This window comes from Callospermophilus lateralis, chromosome 13 (genome assembly GCF_048772815.1).
Source record: "Callospermophilus lateralis isolate mCalLat2 chromosome 13, mCalLat2.hap1, whole genome shotgun sequence".
Taxonomy (NCBI): Eukaryota; Metazoa; Chordata; class Mammalia; order Rodentia; family Sciuridae; genus Callospermophilus; species Callospermophilus lateralis.
Genome location: NC_135317.1, coordinates 10,571,103 through 10,580,900, shown reverse-complemented (window position 1 = coordinate 10,580,900; position 9,798 = coordinate 10,571,103). Strand labels below are relative to the sequence as shown.

General features: G+C 33.5%; 1 pseudogene; it reads left to right on the top strand.

The window, feature by feature from the left end:
• Positions 1-268: 268 nt before the first annotated feature.
• Positions 269-2,601, top strand: LOC143379549 (melanoma inhibitory activity protein 2 pseudogene; annotated as a pseudogene).
• The last annotated feature ends 7,197 nt before the right edge of the window (positions 2,602-9,798 follow it).

The following is a 9,798-nucleotide window of genomic DNA, read 5'->3' as shown; positions in this document are numbered from 1 at the left end:
ATGACTGGAGTTCCCCATGCCCATGCCTGCAGCCCCCTCACCACCCACTGATTCACAATGGTCTGCTCCATTGTCTGGTGCAGGTTTGTTCCTGACCAAAGGCCTGAGTGTCCACAGCGTGTTTTGGCATGGCTGGCATTGTGTGGTTGTGGAAGGAATAGCCAAAGTAGCCTTAGCATGATGTGGGGGAAACAACTACCCATCAGCCATACTTGGGAGGTGGTCCAGGAAGATGTCAACAGGGTTGAGGTGTGCATTGTCTGAAGACATGGAAACACATCCTAGTCCCTATAGCTGTCCATGGGAGTTGGTGATATATTCAGCTATTGGATTTTTTGTCATTCTCTTGTTTTTGCAGAGAAGTTATCAGTCTGTGAGTAGCAGGAGTTACATGAAAGGAGAAGAAAAAGCTTTCTGGAAAACTTTCTGGACTAGTTGAAGAAAAATGTGAACTACTTGAAAAAGTTAGCCTTGTTCAAAAAAGACTATGAAACTTAGAGTTATCTTTAAAGAATGCCATTTTGGAGAAGGAGTCAATAGAAGCAGAAAACTTGGAGATAATATATGAAAATCTGGATAAATCCTTATCTAAACTTGAGGATGAAATACTCCTTCTAGAAAAAGAGCTAAAAGAAGAGAAAACTAAACATTCTCCACAGGATCAATTGATGGTGGATATATCAAAAAGGATTAAGTTCCTAGAAGATGAATCAAAATCCCTCAGATCCAAATACCTAAAGCTAAAACAATCTTGAGACTATTCCAAATGAATGAAGAAGGATTTAAGGTAGCAATAAAAGGAGTTTTGAATGAAAATTCCCAACTTCAGGAAAGTCAGAAACAGCTTATATACAAAGCTGAAGTATGGTAAGTAGAAGTGAATGGCCTTAATAAACAGAAAACAATACTTGAAGACTCCAAAGTACATGCAGAACAAGTTCTAAGAGATAAGATCACATTAAGTCTCTGACTAAATACTTGGTGCAGATGAAAGATTGGGATTCTGTGCTTGGAGAAGTCCTAATAGGTGATGGTAACTTGGAATTGGAAATGAAGAGTGTTTGTGCTCACTTAGAGGATCAGCCAAATGGAGCTTTGAAGGAACAGTTTTATGCTGCTAAGTTAAATGCCTCTTTTAAAACCTTACAAGGAGAAAGAAATCAAATGTTTACTTTATTTTTTGAATTAATTTAAACAAAGGAAGACCTTATAGAACATATTAAAAATCTTAAGACAGAACAAGCATCTTTGCAGTCAAAAAATACACAATTTAAAAGTGAGAATCAGAATCTTCAGCAGAAACTTAAAGTCATGATTGAACTATATCAAGAAAATGTAATGAAACTCCAAAGGAAATTAATAGGAGAGGAAAACTATTGAGTAGAACTAGAAGAGAAACTTTCCAAAATGGAGGAAAACATCAGCCATGCAAATGAACAGCTGGAGAACTATAGAAATCAAGTCAAAGACCTTGAAGAAGAATTGGAGAGAACCATTCATTCTTATCAGGGGCCAAATATGGACTATGAGAAAAAAGCACATGATAATGAGTTGGCAGTTCAGAGTGCTGAAAAATACCTCAATGATTTAAGGAAACAAAATGTTCATGACAGATAAAACTTAACTGAAAATGAGTTTAAATTTAAACTTGTAGAAAAAGATTCTTCTGCATTTGATGATTCAAATACAGCCTTTGGCAGAGAGCATTCCCCAATTGGTCTCTCACCATTGGGTCGACCTTCATCTGAAATGACAGCTCCACATTTGGAAAAAAAGGGTCCACTGAGACTCTCACCTTTGCTTCTGAGAGTAGGAGGAAGAGGCTCAAGAGGCTCAGAGAGTCCTCTGGGCCCTCAGATTATCAATGAAAGAAGAAAATCAGGCTATTATCAGATAATTGATCCTCAGAGAGTGCCTTATAACATTGGGCCCCTAACACCTTTATGGGAACAAAACCCTAAGATGATGATGGCTCCACCAGGCCAATCATATTCTGATCCATGTCTTCCTCTACCAAGGCAAGATGGATGTTATTCCAATTATGGTAGACCATCTGGGACCATCAGAACTCAGAAGTTTTACTATGCTGTTTTACTATGCTGCCTTTGGATAAAATGGATGGGCCTCTGTCTTCAGAAATGGAAACCAGTAGAAATGATACCAAATTTGATCTTGGTAATTACCATGTGTCTGATTCATCTCTCCCTGCTGAAAATGAAGCTACTGGCTCTGGCTTCTGGCTTTGCTTTCTCACCTTTCCTTCCAATCAGAGGTTCATTGTTTCCAGAGGCTCCAAGGAGTCAGTTCATGAGAAAAGGACCTTTTTCCCCATCTCCTCCAGGAAACACATATGGAGCATCTGGAGAATATTTTCCACTGGGCCCACCACCCCTTGCATTCCCTATGGGACCATGGTGTTTTCCTCATTATCTCTCTCCAATAGTTGAATTCCTCCTCCTTCCCCGGCATTCTGAAAGTAGAAGTCAGTTCCCTTCAGAGTTGATTTACCTTCAAATGAGCCTGCTAATGAACATCCTGAAGCACAACAAGAATCCTGAAAATATTTTAAAATCTGACTTGAAAAGTATATCTCATGTTTAGTTTAACTAACTGCTTTTACTCAAGTATCTATACTTTTGCTCCAATTGAAGCTTAATGGAATTACAATTCTTAGAATAGTGTTTTGTAAATAAAGATGGTTTAAATATGAATCTTATGAGTCAAATATTTCCATTTTATTTTATTCTAGATAGTGTAACTTAATTTGATTAATTTACATAGGCAACAATGGGAATATTATATTCATAATCTTGCAGTCAGGGATATTTTAAAATCTAAACAAAGCTTGTGCCTTTATACAACTAAATGTTCTTATATGCTTGTAGCAAATGTGAAAATAACTTTATGCTTAGTGAAAGATTTTAATTGATTTAAAGTCTTGCTTGGATTGATGATACTAATAAAAATCAGCTAGTTTTCTATAAAAGAAGAATAACTATAGCATATTGAGAATAATAATAAACAAGAAAACACAACTATGTCATGTAAACAGGAGATTTCAAATATAAAAAATTCTAGTTATCAGAAAACTTTTTGAAATTGGAAACCACATTTTAAGTTCACTCAGTCCCCATTGTCCCTCATATTCTTTATTTTATGCCCATTTTCATAAAATTAAGAATTGTATTCTGCTCTGGGCTAGGGCCCCTTTTTTATTTTTGAGGGTACAATGTGCTCATTCAATGAAGAATTGTTTGGTAAAATGGAGAATTCCATGGATTAAAATTATATTCCAATGAGTACAAAATTGTGTGAAAGCACAGGTTATATATGCATGGGCTTATCTGTCTTTAAATAAGTAGGCTTTCCCATAGTGGCAAACAGAGTAATAAAGGAGAAATGTAAGCAGATACATTTTTAGCTCAATAGGTGGTAGCCAGATAAACCCAGAATGAGTATCAGTGAAAATATGAAGAAAGAAGTAGGGATGGAAAGGAGGAAATGGGTGACATGCATTTGACAAAGTGCATTAAATTGTAGGCCTCATGGATTTTCAGATTCCCACATAGGGGCCTGAAAGGGTGTACAGTGAGAACAATTAATGAAAATGGCTTGTTGGGAAGAAATGGAAAAATCTTCGTTAATGATTGTGCATTTTGATGAAAAAAATCCATGAGTTTTTACAGTATCTGAAAATAAAATATAATGGGATCTCACAGCTGTATCTGTGTGGGCATTATTCTCTATCAGAGGTCCAGGAATCTTGGTGTGGGTGTGCATATAAGGAAGATGGGGGACATATGATGCTGTGAAAGTTTGAAGGGTTAAAAAAAGAGATAGTAAGTTGGAATCTAAACATGGGGCTAATACAGCTACAGAAATATGAGGAACAGGTTTAGCTGTATATTAAGAATCTGTAACAATGTCCCCCTCCCCCTCCCCCTCCTCTTCCTCTTCCTCCATCTTCTTCATACTGGAAATGGAACCCAGGGGCTCTTTACCACTGAGCCACATCCCCAACCCTTTGTATTTTTTTTTTTTTTTGAGACAAGGTCTCAATAAATTGCAGAGGCTGTCGTCAAACTTGCAATCCTCCTGCTTCAGTAGAAAATAATCTCAATGCCAGGATAATGGAGGTTAATTCAGCTTGCTGTGGAGAGATTTGAGGCAGGATCCTATTGTTTCTTCAACAATTGGAAAGAAAAAGGAGAAAGTAGTTGGGCATCAGTTGTAATTTCTAATTTATTCATTTAAGAAAACATATTGATGAAGATTAACCCCAATTATTTTAAATGTAATTTAGTCATTTTAATTGTAAAATAAGAATGTCAGAAAAATATGATTAGCAGTATTAATTATCTCTTCTCTGTTGAAAATTTGTGAGTTAGAATTTTAAAGACACCTATGCTTTTATGTAAGTAATTGATTTGAATTGAATTATTTGGCTCCATTTGCTTGTTTAAATTTTAATTCATGAGTGATAATTTGTTTAAATGCCATTTGATACCAAGAACATAATAAATAGACAGTCCAGGCCTGTATAATTGTAAATGCCAGATATCAAATCTAATATCTGTGATGGACACTGAAATCAAAGGTTTCAGATTGCTTGCTATTTGTCCGATGGTTATCAGATTTATTCCCATCATCACCACATTTATATCCTCCTAAAGATAATTAAATTTCTGAATGTATTTGAGGGTTAACCCTGGAGAAATTGGCCTTTGGACAAAGAGAGAATATAAAAACCTTCAGAGTTAGATAAATTCAGCCTGATCACAAAAATACATTAAATAACATAAAATATTAAAAAACTTAAATAGCCACAACACTAACTTCTTCATCAGGTCAGAGTGTATTTTTAGCTCAGATATAAGTCAGTTCAGATATAAACAATGTGGAAACCTGTGAAATTCTCAAAACAAACAGACAAAAAAAATTTTAAAAGAAAGCTTATACATTTGGTATCTATTTTTTCTTTATTTCCTGTAACAATAGTTAAGAAAGCCAGCTGAAAACAGATAAGATACCCAGTCAAGCAGTTTGGATTTAAAGAAACACTTTTTCTTCTCTTATTTTTATGGGTAGCCACCTCAGAAAAGACTCTAATTCAAACAAAAGAGCTTTATTTACCTGGCCAGGGACTGTCTCCCACCCATAGAGACTGATGCTCTGTGGGAGAACAGCAATTTTCTTGCCTGTGTCTTAAAAATTTAAGGATGAAAAAAAATCCATAATTCAGGGGCTTTTCTCAGCATCACGAAAGCAAGCAAGTTACAGAGGCTAAAAAAAAGCAGTTAGCTTAATCAAATCTTGGGTCCAAACAAGTGCTGGACAGCCATATCCTGGGTTTCAGCTGAGTGGGGGCAATAATCTATTTTAAAGTCATGTAGACCCATGAATGTACTTAAACCCAGGATGTAGCTCACCATGAACACCACCATATCCTGAGTTGGGCACATTCTTTGGGTACAGGAAAACAGTATTTGAAAGAAGACACCTTTTATTTCAATTTCTCAGAAACAGCTCTTGTAACCATTTTTTTTTAATAGATGGCAGCAAAATGGAGTCAAAAATCTTATATGGAGTCAAATGGAGTCAAAAATCTATAATTTTTCACTAATCTATAACCTATAACTTATATTCTTACCAAAATATTGTCTTAACTGTTTTTTTATAAGCCTAGTAAATCTTGTAGGACCTGTAGTTTATGTTTTGAATGTAAGACTAGGCAAGCTAGAGATCCAGCATAAGCTAAGAAGTAAGGAAAATTGGTGTAACCATTTTTTTTGTAACATTATTTCTTTTTCTAAAAAAAAAAAAATTGTGAGTTGTAGTTGGACACAATACTTTTATTACGTTTACTTTTTTTTTTTTTTTTTTTGTGGTGCTGAGGATCCAACCTAGCACCTCACACATGCTAGGTGAGTGCTCAACTGCTGAGCCATATCCTCAGCCCCATAAGATTATTCTCTTAAAGCATAGTGTTGTATTTTATATTTTTTATGGAGAGTTACTCCTCCTTCTTTATTTTTGTCTCAAATCTTGGTAGATATGTTTTGAGGGTTATTGAGATTAGTATTGTAAGTTGATTTTTCCCAATGGTTATGTCACAATCCCATCATTATTCATGACTGATAATCCCCTTCCTTATATATACTGTGATGCCTTTTAAATTGTACAGTAAATTTACTCCCCTTCCCAGGCTGTTACAAAAGCATGTATGTTATTGTCAAGTGCTGTGATTTAATAATCTGACATTTTAGAAATGTTCTAGTGTTTCATAATAAGGTGGTCCTCCCTCATTGCTTTTTTTCCTTCTACAAGTTTTTCATCCTCTTCCTGACTATTGATTCCCTTCATATGTAATTGCTTATGGTATTTGATTGTATTTCTTAATTCTCATAAGTAGCCTACATGGGAGAGAGCTACTATATTATCAGTACTCATCCACTTGAATTTGTTAACTTGGAAATTTATGCATGAGCCATTTTAGCATATTCTGTGCTTTGAGGAATTTTTAGTTACAGTGAGTTAAAAGTATACATGTTTTCCTGAGTGTTTGGGCAAATTCAGGTAGCATTTAATTAGTATTCTAAGAGCTGTCCTGTTCTAAAACAGGAATTATTTAGGAAGTGGTAGATCATAGTCCTTTGTTGCCTTGTTTAAATTTTTAAATTTAAATCAAATTTGCAAATAAAATTTAAAAGGTCTTCCTTGAATTAGGTCACACATGTGTTAGTGTGGAAGAGTGCTAAAATTACTAAATCTGCTTCACTGTTCAACATCTGAAAAGGGAGTTTTGCCTGGTTAATTAAAAAGAAAGTCACAGTAAAGCCAGAAAATAGGGTCAGTGTCTTAATAAATTACTGAACTTCTGTTTGTGACTTCATTTGCTTTATTAAGTTTATGGTAAATTTCTCAAAGTGATAACAGGAAGGATATTGCAGTCTCATGCAGTTTAAAATAGATATAAAATTCAATATCCCAGTACACAGAGATGCTATTTAATTATTTATAATTTCTCTTATATCAATGTGGTACCAGGGTGTCCTTATTTAGTACTTTGAATTTTCCATTTTCAAATTACTCAGCCTACCTGAAAGCATGTATGAGACTGCTCTGTTGGAGGTCTAGTGAGTCTATAGTTCTGCCATTTGAAAACACATGTAACAGGCTAGGGCTGTAGCTCAGTGGTAGAGCTCTTTTCTAGCACATGTGAGGCACTGGGTTTGATCCTCAGCACTACATAAAGATAAACAAATAAAATAAATGCATGTTGTCCATTTACAACCACAAAAAATTAAAGAAAGAAAAAGAAAGGATTACATGTAAAGATAAAAAATGGTAAAGAAAGGAAACGTAGTATGATAACTAATGAGAATACTAATTATTGGGCAGAACACAAGTCTACAAGTAACCAGTGCAAAGCTTATGTCAGTAGGTATAAATGTTGGTTTATAGTTTAACAAATTCTAGTTAAATATTTGTTTCTTTCCCATTCTACTTTCAAGGTTTAAGCTGATTGCCTGTTAAAATATAATTGATGCAAATGTTTTAATGAAAGTGTACAGTGTGGCTTTCATTTAATTCTTTGTTGACTGTCAGTTGGTTCACTTTTTTAACAAGGAATCCATGTATTACACACATGCTTTTTTGGGGGGGAAGGAAACCTGTAGGTCAAAACCAAAGTTGTTGGAATTTGTTTTGAGTATTTATTGTTTGGATGAGATCTTATTTGAAAATTTTAGGAAAAAAATATCAGAAATATATCAGTAATTCCATTTTCAGCTTGCAGCCAGCCAGTGTTCTGGCTATGGAAAAAAAGAAGCTCCCTAAACTGGGAAAGTTTTAAAGGATTTACTTAAGAGGTGATAAATTACCAAAAATAACCAAATACTAAATAAACAAATAAGTAAAACAAAAAATAAATGGGGGGTTCAGAGGCTTTGGAAGCATCTGAGGTAGCTCAGGACATGAGGGAATCATAATTCCAAAGAGATGAGAAATGCACTGAGGTAAGTTGGACTATATAGATTGGACTATATAGATTCTTAATTTCCTTAAGAAACATCCAAAGCAACACTGGTATTGCCCAGTCATTCTTTAGTTTTAGATTTAGAATAAACACAGATAGAATGTCTACATTATTAAATTATGGAACATATTTAAATGACATCTTGTGTTTAGAAAAGCAGTATCTTTTTAAGAAAAATTAGAGTTTTTAGGGTGAATTCTGGAATATGCTATTTTTACTTTTGAAAATCAGAAGGGGAAGATATCCCCAGGAACATTTTTTTTAAATTAAGTAGTTATATTTTCAAAGACACACAAAATATTAAGGTACAGGTAAATGATTTTCAGAGGAGGGAAGTTTTTCTTTAATGAGGAATGGCTAACATGCTTAGGGATCTCTCCATTGTCTTTCAGAGGTGGCATGTGTTTGAAACAATAAATTGTTGAAGAGATTACTGGGTATTGTTAAAATGAGGTATGTGTGAATAGAATTAAACATTATGTAGTGATAACATAGATCTTCACAAAACTATCAAATATAAAATTTATCTGGGATGAGAAATAATGAATATAGAAGCTGCAACAGATGAGTTTAGGGAAATAATTTTCATCAATACAGTTCTCTTTGTAGACATTTGAACTAAATTCTTTCAAACCAATAAATGATTCTTACTTTTTTTACCCAAATGGACTGCCTAACAAAGCATTCAAAATTGTAGTGGGATTTGTATTTATAAGGGATGTTTAATATGCCATTACTTTTAACTAGTGATTTGGTAAGCTGAAGGTATCTGTGTTTTTAAATAATTGCTAAAATAACCTAAATTATTTTCAGTAATTTAATAACTGTGAATTTACGAGCCTTTTTAAAAATAGGATTCCAGATTTTATGACAGGAAAAAAAAAACATGTTGGTATTCAGGCATTCTGTTAGGTACTTTAATCCTCATTAATTATTAGTCTATGATCTTTTCTTCAAGGACTCCATAATTGCATGTATTAAATGTTTATATATGCTCATATGAAAATGCAAGACATAAGTAATAGAAATTAAGTAATCCAGAAGAGGATTCCATTATTCATTAAAGTACCATTTGTTTTAAATTTGGATTTAGAAAATTACAGTGTAGTAACTTTAAATATAGATATGTCACACATTCTTAGCACCTGAATCTAGTATGTTTAATTAAAATTTGTATAAATGTAAATTAGCATAAGAGATAAAATATCTAATCAAGTTATTTTTCAAAAGATTGCTATTAAGTTTTTGGTCTAAATCTAAACATTGTTCATTTTGTATATATTTTGGATTAATTCTAACTGCATCATTATGATATGTATTTATATACAGTGTGCAAAAAAATGTGAAATTTTGATTATAATTTTAGAGTAAGTATGTTCGTGTTGCTTAAGAATGCCTTGTTTTTAATCAAATGCTGCTAGTTTTTGATTTTCAAGAAACTATCTAAAGTCCTAAGCCTTTTTCTTCCCATGTAGTACTCACTAAATAGCTTTTTGTATTTAGGTATTTGCATCAAGTTGCTGTACAAGATTAATAGCCACATTAATTCAACAAATATAAAAGACTATTTGGGAAAATTTGGGCATATAATTTTCTAGCTCTGTTTACATCCCAACGTTGAAAGATTAAACTTAGTTGAGCTTTCAGATATACTTTTCTATATTGTAAAAACAGGACAGCAAAGTCAATCACACAGAAACATTTATACTATTCTGTGTAAAAAAAAAAAAAATCTCTCTATATATGAGTGTATAGAGGGC